A 17,704-nucleotide genomic window follows, 5' to 3' on the forward strand; every position below is an offset into this window, starting at 1 on the left:
TGTTAGGTCCAGCGGGTCCAAACTCTCCAGACCTTAATACCGGAAGTGGGACACTATAGGGTCCAAGTTTTAGCCCACTGTGACCTTCAGAACCGGAGATATGCAAATACCACATAAACCATTCCATCGTTTATTATAAAATTCTCCGCTGAAAAAGAAATCTCAGTTTTTCACTAAATCCCCATTGAAAACAACGGGCTCCGCCGCCATAGGCTTTCAACGGGGAATCTCCGACATTGGCGTCTATGGGAGTCGGCCGCCATAGACTTACAACGGGGATTCGCCACTGTTGCAGTCTATGGGACTTCTCCGCCATAGCCGGTTAATGGGGAGACGACCGCCATTGAAGTCTATGGGAAAAACTCACGAACCTTTATGGTGGTCCATACTCCGTCAGGTTGGTCGGAGAGGGTCGGGAGTGGCTCTGCGGTAATGCCAGAACCGTGACCGCAGGCACCCCAAATCCCGGCCCTCTGAACCCTCCAGAACCGGAGATATGGGCTTATGGTTTACCTTATTTCGGACTTAGCCGTTTTCTCGTGCTGCTTCTGCCGCCGCCATTGAAACCTATGGCGCGACCCGCTCAGCCAGCACGACCCTTTCTGGGGGTCCTGGATTCTTGGACCCGGTGGTGGTCAAGTGAGGGGAGGCCTAGGAGCTAGGGGCAAAAAGAATTTTATTTCTGGGTGCCCTAGAACCTAAGATTCCCACGCCACTTGTCGTTGAACTTGAACTAACAGTGATAAAAGCTCTTTTTCAGATAAAGTATCCGCTTTGCGGTTTTGCGGTTTTGCGGTTTGGATGGCTGCCAACTCGTTCCTGGAGAGCGCTGTCGAGGAATCTCCATTGAAGTCAATGGTCCCATTGACTTACAATGGGAAACCGCCGCTCCTCCTCTCGGACGCCACCTGCTGGTCTTCGAGGGAAACAGGTCCAAAACGGCTAGATCCGCCATTGAAATGAATGGAGCTCCAATGGCGGCCTATGGGACTCTGCAAAATGGTGCCTGAACAGGCGGGAAAATTAAACAAAGGGCTATAATCACTATTCAACTATTAACCCTTGCCCTCCCGGATGGATCCCAGTGTTTGTGTGGTGCAGATACTTACATGATGATAATACATTGGAACAGGGGAACACACGTTTTCATGTAATAGCAAGGTTAAAACCACATTCCTGGACCGCAGTCCAGTTAACCCCTTGCCTCCCTGGTGAGGTCAGGGGGTGGCCATATGGGGTGCAACCACTTTAATACCGGGCCAATCCCCATCTCCCTCTACACACACACACACACTGGTACACACACACACACTGGTACACACAAACACATACTGGTACACACACACACACACACACACACACACACAGGTACACACACACACACACACACTGGTACACACACACTGGTACACACACACACACTGGTAAACACACACACACACACTGGTACACACACACACACATACTGGTACACACACACAGTGGAGTACAGACAGAGGCAGCCACGAGAAGGCGGCTCCCCGCCTCCCCCCTCACCCACCCCCGCGCCCATCTCCCGCACCAAGGGGGGGTAGATGGGAGCGCCAGGACACAAAGGTACAAACTGCCGCCCCCCTCCCCCGGCGGGCAGCCACGGGTTCCCGGGGCAGAATGGGGGGAAACTGCGCAGCCACCACTGCCCGTCCCCGTGCCCACCTCCCGCACCAAGGAGACGGGGGGGAAGGGAGCGCCAGGACAGCAGGCAAAGGTGGAGGCAAAGGATCAAAAACCCACCTCCTAACACCCCGGACAGGCAGAGGGGGGGAGACACCGAACAGAGGAGCCAGGAGCGGGCAGAGACACACACACCACGTGTGCTCTGCAGAAGGAAGCGGAAGCCCCGCCTCCAGGCACCCTGGCCCTGCCAACCCCCAGGCCCTGCCCCTGCCCACCCCCCGGGCCTGCCCCCCCCAGGCACACAAGCCCTGCCCCTGCACCCAGGCCCTGCCCCCCCACCCAGGCCCTGCCCCCCCCCCAGGCACCCTTCCTTTCCATTCCCACATGCCGGGCCTTGGTGAACGATGATGCCGTGGGCGGGGCTTAATGCCGGGACGCAGGGGATTGACCAAGGTAGCAAATACCGGGGGGGCGGGACTTTGTACAATGCCGGGCCGCATCCTCCAATCAGCAAGGCCCAGCATGTTTCAACAGAAGCCCAACCCCTGGCATTTAAAAAAATTACTCACCGCCGGGCTGCTGCAGTCTCCTCCGCGCCGTCGCTGACCCGCGCACCGCCGCGGACATTAAAAAAAACGGGAACACACGGGGGAAAAACCGGGACATTTCCGGGACACACAGGAAACCGGGACAGCAACCGAAAAACCGGGACTGTCCCGCAAAAAGGGGACGTCTGGTCACCCTATGTAATGGGTTAAAGGCCTATTATCCAGATATGGATAATAGTGCTTTTGCCTATTAAAAATAAAGCATTAGCCATATTATAGTAAATAAAAGTTGTACTTACCCCTGCCAGGATGGCCGTTCTCATCTTCGGGCTCCGTGACCTCCTCATCGTCAGTGGGCACCAACATTCAAATAAAAACTGAACTATTGAGGTGCGAACTCGCAGCATTGTGGAAGCAACCGGACACACCAAACATCCCAAAAATCAGAAATCGAATTTGGCTCGTTTGCCGGATGGAACAGTTAACAAGTCTGGTTAACGACACCGGCACAAATTTTCTCAAAGTCTGGTCACCATGGCTAGCTCTGAACGATATCCCTGGGGTCAACGCCTCCAATATACTGCTTTAATAGTTGTAGACGCGTTCTCCTTGGATGAAGTGTACAAGACAGGGAGACATAGACGTTTGTCAAAACAAGGAGATAAATAAAAGGGGCAGAGAAAAGGATAGACAAGAGCCAAGATACTCCAGAAGAGTTCAGCAACCAACGCTACGACAGCAGTCACTATGCGATCTTGCGGATCAGCTGTTCTATAAGCCCAAGAAGTACGGGAAGCAGCGAGAACCACAACCCTTATGTGGAGCCCAGCTGAACTGGAATCGTTCGATGGCATCCCCCTCCCCGCCCCCCCCTTTCTACCTCCCCCCCCCTGGTGTAGTATGTCGGTACGTCTTGTTGGTCTGTTCGTATCCCTAGTATGTCTTTTGAGAGTATAATTATAATTTGAGTTGTTGTGGATACATTTGTATAAGACAATGGGTTGGAAGAAAATGTGATTATTGTACCATGCACTCAACAAAAATAAAAAACTTTTGGTTGAAAAAAAAAAAAAACTGAACTATTGGCCAGTAACCCCTTAATTACCTTAGCGGTTATTAACTGCTATGGTAATTAAGTGGTTCATCCCCCCCCCCACTTTCTCCTACTACCCACCGGGGAGGCCTAACCTCCCTCCCTAGGGCAACTACCACCATCCCCCACCCCCTCTACCTCCATCACCACACATACAAATGGGCAAGAGCACTAGTAGCCAAATATGGCTAAGAGCGCTTTTGCCCATTTGTTTTAAAAACAAAATAAATACACAATAAAATCACAATGACATAACAGTACAATACATGACACAGTAAGCAATAAACCCATTGATTGTCACTGCGGTAACCTATGCCCACAATGGGGGTACAGATTACCATAATAGCAATGAATGGGCAAACTAAAAAAAAATCAAAAAAATTAAATACATTACACTTAAATCAAAACACATTTTCCAAAAAATGCATTGATTGTCAATGTGGTTATGTGCAACCTCAACGGGGACATAGAAAAACACATGCCAATCAATGGGCATCCTAAACAAAAATACACAATTAAATAAAATACAATATAAGTGTTTCTTACCTTTGCCGGGATGAAGATTCATCCTCCTCATCCAACTCTTGACCCACAAAGCAATGATCCTCATCAGCATGATGTGCAGAAGTCCACGATCCTCAGTTACTTGCATAGGAGGACCCGGTGAGTAGATCTTCTTCTTTCTTTTCTTCTTATCTTCTTTCTTCTCTTTAGCAGGTGCAGGAGATGTTTATCCGCCATCTTCTTGTAGTCAAATGTGACGTGACAGGCCTTATGTAAGGCCTGTGATGTCACATTTGACTGTCAAAAGGTACATCCACCGGGGGCGTGCCGATGACGTCATCCAGGGCAGACGGGTAAAGGGAGAGCTCTGGAGACTCCTCTGTATAATTACTAACTTTATACCTTTTAACCCGGCCAAAAACACCCCAAAAAGCATAGAATCTCTCCCTGAAACCGCAGGGATGGCGAATAGGGGAAAAAGTCATCAGCCCCAAGGGGTTGGAAAGTTCTTTACCCCCGCTAAACAAGCTGCAGAGGCGGGAGGCAGGAGGCAGGATGGCGCCCAGACATCTGGTGCACGAGGCACACAAGGCCTCACTAGCCCGGCGAGCCCCGCTGAGACCCCCCTCTCACCAGATGCTAGAATCACGAAGGAGTTTCTCGAGGAGCTCCATGCTAAGCTCCAAAGATCATTGGAGGCGAATATTAAAGATGCAGTGGCTGAGATAAAGCATGATATTCAGGGCCTACAAGAACAAACCACAACCCTGGAAGCTAGGCTGGATGAAGCCCTCCAGCATCAGTCAGAGGCGGACGATGAGATAATTCGCCTGGGACATGAGATTCACTCCCTCATGGACGGTCTGGAGGACCAAGAGAACCGGGACCGCAGACAGAACCTGCGGATCCGCGGTATCCCAGAGGTGATAGTGCCCTCCCAGCTTAGGGCATATCTGCTGGATTTTTTCCTCACTATCTCCCCTGATCTCGACCCCCAGGACCTGGAAATAGACACGGCTCACAGGGCACTGGGTCCGCGCTCAGAAGACCCAAACCGCAAGCGGGACGTGATCGTGCGCCTCCACAGTTTCTCAACTAAGGATAAACTGATTGGAGCCTGCAGGGATAAGGACACGATCACGTTCCAAAATGAGCCACTACAGATCTACAATGATCTATCCAAGCTAACCGTGGACAGACGGAAGGCGATGCGCCCCCTGACACTCCTCCTCCGGGAAAAGGGAATTAAATACAAATGGGGCTTCCCCTTTAAGTTGACCATCTCCCACAAAGGAAAATTCCTGACCATCCGACAGCCCGAAGATATGGAGCCTCTGGCTAAAACCCTGGGCCTCCCCGTGGAACCCTTCCGCCATGCTCACCAGCCTGACAACAGACCCCGGGAAAGGGAGGACCACCCGGTTAGAGCATCTGAAAGGATCGCGGAGCAGAGGCAGTCCAGGGAGCGATGACGGGTGTCCCCTGCACAACGAGAGGCCCTCCCGGGAGATTTCCACCTTCTTCCCTAACACCACCTAAAATGGCGTCGGAAGGGTCCCCCGCCAAGTGCCTCCGTACAAGAAACACCAAAAGAAGCACTAACCTTTTAACAGGGGCTCCCAGCAGCAACTAGAGGAGCGACCGGCTCCATCCCCGCTGACACCATGAAGGCACCACCCGCGGCTTCACTGGAGATCGAGGAGGAGAGTCCACCTTGTGCGCACCGGATTCCCCCAAGATTGCATCCTGAGAGTCTTCATTCCGCTGCGGAGCACCACGAGGCATCCTGGGCGAGATTGAGACGAAGCAGACGTCATCACCGCGCGCGACCTCCAGACTCCACTCTCCGCATCACGTGGCCCCGACCTGTTGTTCCAGACCAGAGGCGTCGCACGCACAGCACCAGAGGAGGCCATGCAACAGCCCGGCAGCCCGGCCGAGGGGGGGTCAGAAGATCTCGTTGGCGGTCCAACCCCTGACGGTCCCAGGGGACCATGACTTCCCCCCTCCGCGGAGGGGCGGACGGCACAGGATATCCCGGTCGCTCCCAGCTGTGAGGCGTCCACGGAGGGTCTGTAGCACTGTTCCCCCCATGTTACCCCCGGTTATTATTATATATCCCATCACCCCCAGTTAGGCACCAGGCCTTAATTGTCCCAGCGTCCACGTCCTCCCAGTTAGAAAGGCCCACAAAGAACTCGAAGGGCATCCCCCTACCCTCCCCCCTCCTTTATCCTATCCCCCCACGCATCCTACCCACCCCCCTCCCTAATACCAACATCCCCACCCCTTCCCCCCTGCCCAATAACTGCCTCACCTCGCCCCTCTCTTCCCCCCGCCCCCCCCCTCTCGTCCTCGCTAACCCCTTCCACCCCACCCCACTTTCCTGCTCAAATCCCCCCCCCTCCCCTCCCTCCTACCCCCCCCCCTCCCTCCTACCCCCCCCTCCTCCACCTTCCCCCCTGCCCCCTAACCCCGCTCTCAACCCCTCCCCCAGCCCACCAGCCCCCCAAGAGAGGATGCACGCATCCCAGCTACAACCCAGTGACAATCACAAGTGACTCAGGACATGAAGCTAACATTTTTCTGAGCCGACACAAAAGGCTGTACTAACCCGGTACTATTGTCACTGCTAGATGCCTACAGTAATGTATGTTTTCTCTGGATAATGTTTTGGGGGCAATGGTCGAGGTGACCCCACCCCCTACCCCCTCCTCAGGCCCCCCCCCCTGCCCCCACTTCCTCACCCCACCCCCCCTGCGAGGTACCCCCAAACCCTCCCTACCCCCCCCCCCAACACCCCTTCCTGCCACTCGCCCCCCCCCCCCCGGTTCCCTGACCCAGAACTACCTACACCTCAGCCCTACCATACCTCAGCAGGTAACTCAGGCTTAGACTGCCGCTTCCCTCATGGGAGGACCTGAAGGGCGTATTGCCCCCATAGCACTGCAGAGATCTGACACATATCGAACGGGTGGGAGAATGTGTGAAGTATGTAGGGCACAAAGACCGGTGTTACCCTTGTCCCCGCCCCTCCCCCCCTCTCCCTCCCCCAGTACCCCAGGTTCCCCTCCACCCCCCGCCTCACCCACCTCCTCCCCCCCTACCTGCCCCCCCCGACCACGCAAGTCCCCCCCCACACCCCCGCCCCCCCCTCCCCCTTCTCCACCCCCCTTCCCCCACCCTTACCCCTTCTAGTCCCCTCTGAGCGGAACCGCTTACCTCTGTGCCAGATCAGCCGAATACGCTCACGACGATGGACCTATTAAGCGCTGCACCCAGATTCCTCACACGAGGGTACAGGACACTTGGGCCATAGAGAAGGTCTGTTATCAATATTGCTCAATGTACACTATGCATAAATGTCTAAGGTCAAACGTATAAGCCTGTACCGCCCCCTATCCCCCCCCCCCATCCCATATCCCCTCCCCAACTACCCCCCTTTTTTTTAATCTTTTTTTCAACCCCCCTTTCCTCCCCCTCTCCCCCCCTTTCCTCCCCCTCTCCCCCCTACTCTTCCCCCCCCCCCTACTCCTCCCCGGCCCCCCCCTCCCCCCTACTCTTCCCCGTCCCAGGACCTACTCCCTGCCCCCCCCCCTGTCTCCCAAATACCCCGTCCCTCCCTCTCCCTGTCCCCTCTCTAACCCCTCCCCAGTCCCCCCGGGCTGGTCCACTCTACCTTGAATCTGCTTGGTTAAGCACGCTCTCGAATGCGGACCCGACAGGCGCAGTTCCCGGGTTTACCACATGAGGCCGCTCAACGCTGGTGTTAAGGCAAATGTATAAGGTGTATACTGCTATATGTGATTCATGCACAATGCTGAAGGTTCAATGTACTAACCATGTATTATTGTCACTGCTAGAAGCCTACAGTAATGAACATTAAAGGTTCAATGTTTAAGCCTGTACCCCCCCTACCCCCTATCCCCGAACCCTCCCCTTCCACCCACCCCCACCCCAGCTTCCCTGAGCAGGAACATCTTCGAGACTGACGGTTACCTAAGGAGAATGGAGATATGTCTCTCAATGTCCCGCCTATGCTCCATCCCCCCTGTCCCCTCCCTCTCACCATACCCTTTTCTTTCCCAAGACCTGCCCCCTCCCCCCCCTTCACCCACCCCTTAACCTCCCCTCCCCCACACCAAATGAGCAGGGACCCTTCCCGTATACCCCCTCCCCCCCCACCAGCCACTAAGCACTTCAGATAGATAACATTGCCATACAACAGGTTCCACCAACCGAGAGCCCAAAATGAGATCTCTTCCCCTCCCCCCCTCTCCCCAACCACCCTCCCTCCCTACACCCCCCCCTCCATGCTCCCCCTTCACTACCCAATCCCTCCTGGCCCCCCCCCTCCCCCCTCCGCCCTCTAGGGCAATCACTCCCACAGCGACCTTTAAAGTCCCCATCCCCTCACCTCCCGACCCAGTTCCCCCTCCCCTGTCCAAGTCTGCCCACACACGGCTAGATAGAGCAAAAAGCCCTGTGGGCCTGTCATCTCACCGAATAAGCCAACCCTGCGATGCGGAGGCCGGTTGAAGTCACAGAATTTTCTGGGTCTCCACCCGGCCCGCCTTCACTGGAGAGCGTTCTCGGACCCGCCCCCAAGGGTCTTATACCCCATTAACCGGTTCTTTCTCTAAGACCGGTCAAACACTTTTAGACCCCATTAGGGTCGATTTTCCTCCCTCTTTCCAACCGCTGTCACTGTCCCAGCGGTCCCACTCCCGACCCCTCTTCCCCTCGCCCATTTTGACTGCTCCCCCTAGCACTACTCTAGAGATAACACAAGCGGTCTTAGCTGAGAGATAACAATGTCCCACCAAAAAGCCCTGAAAATTATCTCCCTCAACGTGAAGGGACTCCACAATAATAGAAAGCGCCGCCTGGCCCTCCAGGAGTTAAAGAAAATAGGAGGGGACGTTGTTTTCCTCCAGGAGACGCACTTCACGTCACAAGAGCCGCCTAAAATATTCCAGCAAGCATTCCCAATGAGTTATTTCTCATCATTTAGCAGCAAGCGCAGAGGGGTTGCCATTCTGTTCCGTCAGGGCACCCCATTTAATTTAACAAAAATCCAAGCAGATCCAGAGGGGAGATTTATTGTAGTCTACGGCTCACTATCCGGCATTTCAATCGCCCTTATTAACCTATATGCCCCAAACGAGAACCAGACAGAATTTCTTAAAAAGGTTCTGGAAGAAATTGACCCACAATACCTATCCTCAATACTCATTGCAGGGGATTTAAATATGGCTCTCAACCCAAAAGAAGACAAATCGAGCCAACCAGGACGGCAGCACTCCACTCAGTCACAAAGACTGGGGAAAAAAATTTATGACATTATGGGAGACTTTTCTCTGGTAGACATTTGGAGAACACAGCATCAGGGACAGGGAGATTACACTTTTTACTCGGCGCCTCACCAGTCTTACTCCCGTATTGACTACTTCCTTTGTTTCCAAGAACGTACTAGAGGCCACCACTGATACAGATATCGGCCCAATTACATGGTCAGATCATGCTCCCATCACCATGACCCTGTCCATCCCCTTCGGGAAAACTATCTCGTACTGCTGGAAATTAAATGATTCCTTACTGAACCACTCCGGGACAGTGATGGAACTCAAAAAATCCCTTAAGGAATACTTCAGAATAAACAAAGGCTCCGTAGCCTCTCCAGCAAGCCTGTGGGAAGCCCATAAGGCGACAATTCGAGGAAATCTTATCTCGATTGCCTCCCACCGGAAGAAAACTAAACTCAGATTACCTAAAGAGCTCACAGACAAAATAATCGACTTAGAGCAACAGCATAAAAATAACCCCTCCCGGAGAATTTATAAACAGTTGACAACTGCTTGAAACGATTTAAGGATCACCCAATTAGAAGATGTAGAAAAAGCTCTTAGATGGACGGGTCAAAGGTATTATGATAAAGGGAACAAGGCCGATAGACTTCTTGCCAGCAAGTTACGAGGCATACAGAAAAGATCGCAAATCACGGCGATCAGGAATAACTCTGGTGAACTCCAATATAACGGGAAAAAAATAGCAGAGGAATTCACCAAATTCTACACTAAATTGTATAACCTAAAAACCCACTCTGCTAACTCTAAAGAGATGGATACGGCTTTAGCCGCCGGTTACCTATCCAAATGCGACCTCCCTTCATTAACAGAAGAGGAGAATACTTACCTAAATGCGAAAATAACGCTAGACGAATTAGAAATGGCCGAGAGAGCCTCCAAAAATTCCAAGGCGCCGGGCCCTGATGGCTTCACAAATGCATACTACAAAAAATTCAAGCACTTTACCAGAACCCCTCAGCCTCGGTACGCCTCTCGGGCGGAGGATCTGAACGATTCCTAATCCAGAACGGTACCCGTCAGGGTTGCCCCCTCTCTCCCCTTCTCTTCGCCCTCACGATTGAACCACTGGCGTTTAAAATAAGACAGAACCCGAACATCCAGGGAATCCCGATTGATAAAACACAATACAAAATTTCCCTATTCGCTGATGACATCATCCTTACTCTGACTAAACCTCTAACTTCCCTCCCCAACCTCCAGAAGGAACTGGCGGAGTTTGGCAGAGTATCAGGATATAAGATACACAGCGACAAATCAGAGGCCCTAAATCTTAGTCTCCCTGATCCCGAAGTCAATCTCCTCAAAACCAATTTTAACTACAGATGGTGCCCTTCACACATTAAATATCTGGGAGTTAATGTGTCAAGGTACTACCGGGATTTATACCGGGATAACTACCCGCGATTATGGGACAAGATCAAAAAGGATCTAGATCAGTGGGAAGGTTACCAGATATCGTGGTTCGGTCGAATGATTTCCATTAAGATGAATATACTCCCAAGAATGTTATATCTCTTTCAAACACTCCCGACCCACGTCCCAGGCGCTGATCTCAAAAACATGCAAAACAGAATATTTCACTTTATTTGGCAGGGCAAAAGACCCCGAGTCGCCAGATCGGTCCTGATGGCAGCAAGATCTAGGGGAGGTCTGGGGGTACCGGACTTACACAGATATTACCTAGCTGCACAGCTCAAGCAGGTGGTAATGTGGAATTCTAACCCGACCCGTTGTAGTTGGGTGGAGATAGAGACTCAATGTGCCAAAATACCTTCTCTGCAAGCCTGCCTCTGGAGCCTGGACAGAGGGGAGGGACATACACACAACCTGAAACTTCAGGCCTCCCGTTTCACATGGAATGTGTGGTTACGTTGTAAATACAAATATGGCCTTACAACTAAAAGCTCCCAATTGACCCCTATTTTTAACAATCCAAAGTTCCCCCCGGGATGTGGATCTAAACTGTTCGAACAATACAGCACAAGGGGTATAGAGGCGATTGCGGATTTTCTGAGCCTGGGGAGGCTTCTGAGTTTCCAAGAAATAAGGACCAAATATAAAATCAGACAATTGGACACATTCAAATATCTTCAAATCAGAAACTTTATTAGAACAACTTGCCCTCTCCCAGAATACCCCACTCTCACATCGTTTGAACTTCTCTGCGAGACAAAGACCCATCAGAAAGGTCTAATCTCAGACATATACGGGGCTCTAGAGCGCTTCTCAACCCCAAAAGAGCACAATTATATGCTCAAATGGGCAGCTGACCTGAACACAGATATAGACAGAGAGACTTGGGAAGAAATTTGGGAGACAGCCTCGGAGACCTCCCTATGTACTACAATAAAGGAAAACATTTATAAAATTATGTTCGGCTGGTATCTTACCCCAGCCCGATTAAACCAAATCTACTCTCTGGCTTCAGATCTATGTTGGAGAGGCTGTGGTCATAGAGGGGACATGGTCCACATCTTGTGGTCCTGTCCAGAAATTGTAAAGTACTGGGCCAAGGTCCAAATTTTTAATAAAAGAGGTCACCGACCTGGAAGTGCCTATTGAACCACTGACCTACCTGCTGGCGGCACCACTGAAGGACATTGTCCGGCCAGTCAGGAAATTGATATCCTTCATTTTTACTGTGGCTCGATGCTGTATTGCGGCCTCCTGGAGGAAAACAACTACGCCGGCACTGGGAACGATCAGAAAAAGAGTCGACGAGGTGATGGTCATGGAACGGATCACCGCCATCGTTCGACAAAAACTGCCGGCTTACGAGGACATCTGGGACCCATGGATCTCCAACAATAGGGCCAGACAGCCAATCCCAGCGCTCCAAAGACCGGACACCCCACCATAGGCGATCGAACAATGCTCTATAGCTCATACCCCCAAACAGTCAGATGGGTCGTCCCCCTCTCTTCTCCCCCCCCCCACCCTCCCAGTCCCCCTCCCCTTTGCCTTCCCTCTCTGAAGGCTTCCCCCCCTTTTTCTACGGACAACGGCGGTTGTCTTTCTGTTCCCCCCCCAAAAAAAACTGTGGATTAGAAAATGTTAGGCTTTTTTGCACAATACCACTGTATGTATACCTGAATGCCTAATAAAATTGTTTGGAAAAAAAAAAGGTACATCCACCAATCCTATGTGGGTGGGGTGGGGGGCCATTGTGGCTATCCCAATGTATACCCTGTTCATTTGTGTAACTGTATTTTTAACCATTTTTAACCATGTATTATTTGTCATATTAACTATGTCCAGGACATACCTGAAAACGAGAGGTAACTCTCAATGTATTACTTCCTGGTAAACCATTTTATAAATAAATAAATAAATTTGGGACCCATTGAGAGCATAGATTACAACATTGAAAATCAATGGATTAAATTACTAGAGTTTTGATTTATTGTATTGTATTTTATTATTATTGCACTATCGTGATTATTTGAATGGGCAAAAGTGCTACTAGCCATCTTTGGCTAATAGCACTTTTTCCCATTTCTTTGTGGTGTTGGTGGTAGAGGGGGTGGATGGAGTGGGTAGTTCTCCCAGGGAGGGTGGTTAGGCCTCGCAGTGGAGGTTTACCCCTTCATTACCATAGCGGTTGCAATCGCTAAGGTATGGGTGAGATTAATCTCTCCCGGGAGGCCTAAATGGTTAAATAACATTGTAATGAAGTCTTATTAAAAACAGTGGGGTCTATGCTAGTTGCTTCGATAAGTGACTTATCGAGAATTTTGGGCACTTCTCGAGCGAGTTTGCAAGTGTAGCTATTCAGAAAGCTCTGATAACATGTCAAACTCGCCCGAGAAGTGCTTCTTCCTGATTGGTTGCACTCCCACACAGGCAAACCCTGCAAAGCTCAAAAAAATGCTCAAACTCGCATTTTTTGTAAAATCCAGCTATTCTTGTAGCTACGAGATTCACATCGCGGCGGCGGCGGGAACTCGCACTGTTTTTCAGGTGGCGAGGTGGGGTCAGCGATAGGACTCTGAAGAACAAAAGTATTTTTACTGCATCGGATGGAAGCCGGCTGTCTCCGGAGCTGACACGCATTAATATCAGCTCCAGAGACCCTGCTTCCATCCTTAGCGGTTACTACCACTAAGGTAATGAAGGGATTAACCCCTCCCGGTACTCACCCAGTAGGCATAAACACCCATCACTGGCAACTCCAACCTTCACCCACCCTCACTACCCCCAATAAACATTCAAATACAATACAAGCAGCAATACTAGCCAATATACCCATTGATTGCCACTGTGGGTACCTATGCCCTCAATGGGAGCAAAGTTAACCCCAATGGCAATGAATGGGCACCCTAATACCCACCTCCTCTACCCTCAACAATCCTCCCTCCCCCCACCCCCCAACACATGCAGTACACTAATGGGCAATATCCTGTGTATAAAGTAAATTCAAGTTTTATTTATCCATGCCAGGTTGAAGGCCGCCCTCGTCCTCATCTTTGTTCTCCATGTCTTCCGTGGGCAGCAACATTAAAATAAAAAAAACTAACTACTGGCCTCTAACCCCATAATTACCTTAGCGGTTAGTAACCGCTACAGTAATTAACGGTTTAACCCCCCCCCCCCCCAATACCCACCCAGGAGGCCTAACCACCCTCCTTGGGCAACTACCCCCACCCCTTTACCCCCATCACCACACATACAAATGGGCAGAGGCACTAGAGTAGCCAAAAATGGCTAATAGCACATTTGCCCGTTTGTTTGCAAAACAAAATAAATACACAATAAAATAACATTGGCATAACAGTACAATACATTATACTTGCCAATAAACTCATTGATTGTGACTATGGTAAACTATGCCAACAATATGGACATTTATTGCAATTAAGTTTTTATTTTATTTATCCCCACAAAGTTTAAATCTCCCGGTCACGTGACGTGGGAGATTTAAACAATGCAGAGAGATACCGGCACCCCATACCGGGGCCTGTAACTCCGGAAGCAAGGGTTCCCTGCGGCAGAAATGAATGCGCTTCAGCTCCGGAGCCTCCTGCTTCAATACTGAGTTATTCAAATAAAAAAAAAAACAGGGAGATCGCCTGTAAGAGCTGTGCAGGGAGATGCAGCTCTCTCTGTGCAGTGTGATCGCCTGTAAGAGCTGTGCAGGGAGATGCTGCTCTCTCTGTGCAGGGAGATGCAGCTCTCTCTGTGCAGGGAGATCGCCTGTAAGAGCTGTGCAGGGAGATGCAGCTCTCTCTGTGCAGGGAGATCGCCTGTAAGAGCTGTGCAGGGAGATGCAGCTCTCTCTGTGCAGGGAGATCGCCTGTGAGGCCTTGCCCCCACTGCCTGCTACAGCGTCCGCTGTGGCGGACGCTGCGCTCACGAGAGCCCTCCCCGCAACGGCGCCGGGCCCGCTGCGATTGGGGGCCGCAGCGCTCGCGCGAGAGCTACTCCTGCTCTCAATAGTATTGAGAGCAGGAACTCGCGTCGAGCGGCTAGGCACGCCCCCGTCACTCCTCCACCACGCCCCCCCCGGTCTCTGCTCCTGCAGTGAGCTGCAGACCGGGGAATCGCCGGAACGCGCAGCCAAAAGCGCGGGCGCGCATTAGAGCGCCGTGACCGGGCCTTAGCCTAAGAGCTGTGCAGGGAGATGCAGCTCTCTCTGTGCAGGGAGATCGCCTGTAAGAGCTGTGCAGGGAGATGCAGCTCTCTCTGTGCAGGGAGATGCAGCTCTCTCTGTGCAGGGAGATGCAGCTCTCTCTGTACAGTTCTTACAGACTGCAGGCAGATCACAGGGGCAGAACTTAGCAAAAGGCTGAGATAAGGACACTGCTATCCCGAGCGGTTTGGCATTTTCCTACCTCACGTTATCTGACATGCGATAACTCTTTCTGAATACTGTGATAACACACGTCTAACCGTGAGGTAGGATCATGCAAAACGTTTGATTTGGCAGTGATAACATCAAAGCTCCTAGAACAGGCGTGCGTGAGTGAAAGTGTGCAGCTATTGGAAAACAAAAGATGCAGCAAAGCAGAAAATTAAGCGCAAAAAACATATCCATATAGATCTAGATCAGGAAACAGAAATGCTAATAATGAGGGGTGGATGAAACCCAATGGAATAGGAATAGAGAAGAAAGAGGTGATTATAAGAGACAGAATCAGAAACATAGGGAACAAGATATAGATACAAATAGACAAAAAAGGGATTTTCAACACACACATTCAGATAGGAATGAAATGAGCACACATGGACAGAATTTGTTTTTTGAGAAACGCAGTTATCAGAAACCATATACACAGAGGTGGACGGGCGATTGGAGAGCTGTATTTGGGAAGCACCAAGTCCTTCTACCCCGGCAGACGACCAGGCATGTGACGATCGGGGAGCTGGCAGAGGGGATTGTGGGAGCAGAGAGTGGAGCGCTGGGAGAATGCCAATACATTAACCGCACCCAAAGAAGGCTCAGGGCGACCTCAATACGCTCTAAAGGCCTTATACTCACCTACAATTGTGAGTATTGTATTGTATGTCTTTATTTATGTAGCGCCATTAATGTACATAGCGCTTCACAGTAGTAATACATGTGGTAATCGAATAAATAACAGATAATATAAATAACAGATCATGGGAATAAGTGCTTTAGACATAAACATAACATTAAGGAAGAGGAGTCCCTGCCCCGAGGAGCTTACAATCTAATTGGTAGGTAGGGAGAACGTACGGAGACAGTAGGAGGGAGTTCTGGTAAGTGCGTCTGCAGGGGGCCAAGCTTTATGTATCATGTGTCCAAGATTATCCACAGTGCTATTCATATGCTTCTTTAAGCAAGTGTGTCTTAAGGTGAGTCTTAAAGGTGGATAGAGAGGGTGCTAGTCGGGTACTGAGGGGAAGGGCATTCCAGAGGTGTGGGGCAGTCAGTGAAAAAGGTTTAAGGCGGGAGAGGGCTTTAGATAAAAAGGGGGTAGAAAGAAGACATCCTTGAGCAGAACGCAAGAGTCGGGATGGTGCATAGCGAGAAATTAGGGCTGAGATGTAAGGAGGGGCAGAAGAGTGTAAAGCTTTAAAAGTGAGGAGAAGAATGGAGTGTGAGATGCAGGATTTGATTGGAAGCCAGGAGAGGGATTTCAGGAGGGGAGATGCTGAGACAGATCTAGGAAAGAGTAGAGTGATTCTGGCAGCAGCATTTAGGATAGATTGTAGGGGAGACGGGTGAGAGGCCGGAAGGCCGGATAGCAGGAGGTTACAGTAATCAAGACGGGAGAGAATGAGGGCCTGAGTCAGAGTTTTAGCAGTCGAGCAACAGAGGAAAGGGCGTATCTTTGTTATATTGTGGAAGAAAAAGCGACAAGTTTTAGAAATGTTTTGAATGTGAGGGGCGAATGTGAGAGAGGAGTCGAGTGTGACCCATAGGCAGCGTGCTTGGGCTACTGGGTGAATGATCGTAGTTCCAACAGTAATGTGGAAGGAGGTAGTAGGGCCAGGTTTGGGAGGAAGTATGAGGAGCTCTGTTTTAGCCATGTTGAGTTTAAGGCGACGGAGGGCCATCCAGGATGATATAGCAGAGAGACATTCAGAAACTTTGGTCTGTATAGCAGGTGTAAGGTCGGGTGTTGAAAAGTATATTTGTGTGTCGTCAGCATAGAGGTGATATTTAAACCCAAAAGATGTTATTAGGTCACCTAGAGAGAGTGTGTACAGAGAAAAGAGAAGAGGTCCCAGGACAGAGCCCTGGGGTACCCCCACAGAGAGCTCAATAGAGGAGGAGGAGGAGGAGGTGTTAGCAGAAGAGACACTGAAAGTATGATGGGAGAGCTAGGATGAGATCCAGGATAGAGCTTTGTTCCGAATACCAAGAGTATGGAGAATGTGAAGGAGAAGAGGGTGATCCACAGTATCAAATGCTGCAGAGAGGTCGAGTAATATGAGCAGAGTGTAGTGACCTCTGTTTTTGGCAGCATTGAGGTCGTCAGTTATTTTAGTGAGGGCTGTTTCTGTGGAGTGAGCAGTGCGAAAGCCAGATTGTAGAGGGTCTAGGAGAGAATAGGTGTTGAGAAAATGGAGCAAGCGAGAGAATACAAGACGTTCAAGGAGTTTAGAGGCAAAAGGCAGGAGGGAGACAGGTCGATAGTTAGAAAGACAGGTAGGGTCAAGCTTGCTGTTTTTGAGTAATGGTATGACTGTTGCATGTTTGAAGGAGGATGGAAAGGTTCCAGAGCAGAGGGAGGAGTTAAAAATGTGTGTGAGCGTAGGGATTATAGTAGGAGCAAGAGGTTTTAGGAGATGGGAGGGAATGGGGTCAAGAGGGCAAGTGGTAGAGGGAGAAGAGGCGATCAACAGCGACACATCCTCCTCTGAGACAGTGGAAAAAGAGTCAAGGAAGGCAGGAGGAGAGTTAGGAAGAGGTGTAGGATGGGAAGAAGAAACAGAGGGGATGTTCTGACGTATGGATTCCACCTTTTCCTTAAAATAGTCAGCAAAGTCCTGAGCGGAGATGGAGGAAGGAGAGGCAGCAGAGGGTGGTTTGAGTAGAGTATCAAAGACAGAGAACAGTCGGCGTG

The sequence above is a fragment of the Ascaphus truei genome, chromosome 9 (genome assembly GCF_040206685.1).
Source record: "Ascaphus truei isolate aAscTru1 chromosome 9, aAscTru1.hap1, whole genome shotgun sequence".
In the NCBI taxonomy this organism is placed as follows: Eukaryota; Metazoa; Chordata; class Amphibia; order Anura; family Ascaphidae; genus Ascaphus; species Ascaphus truei.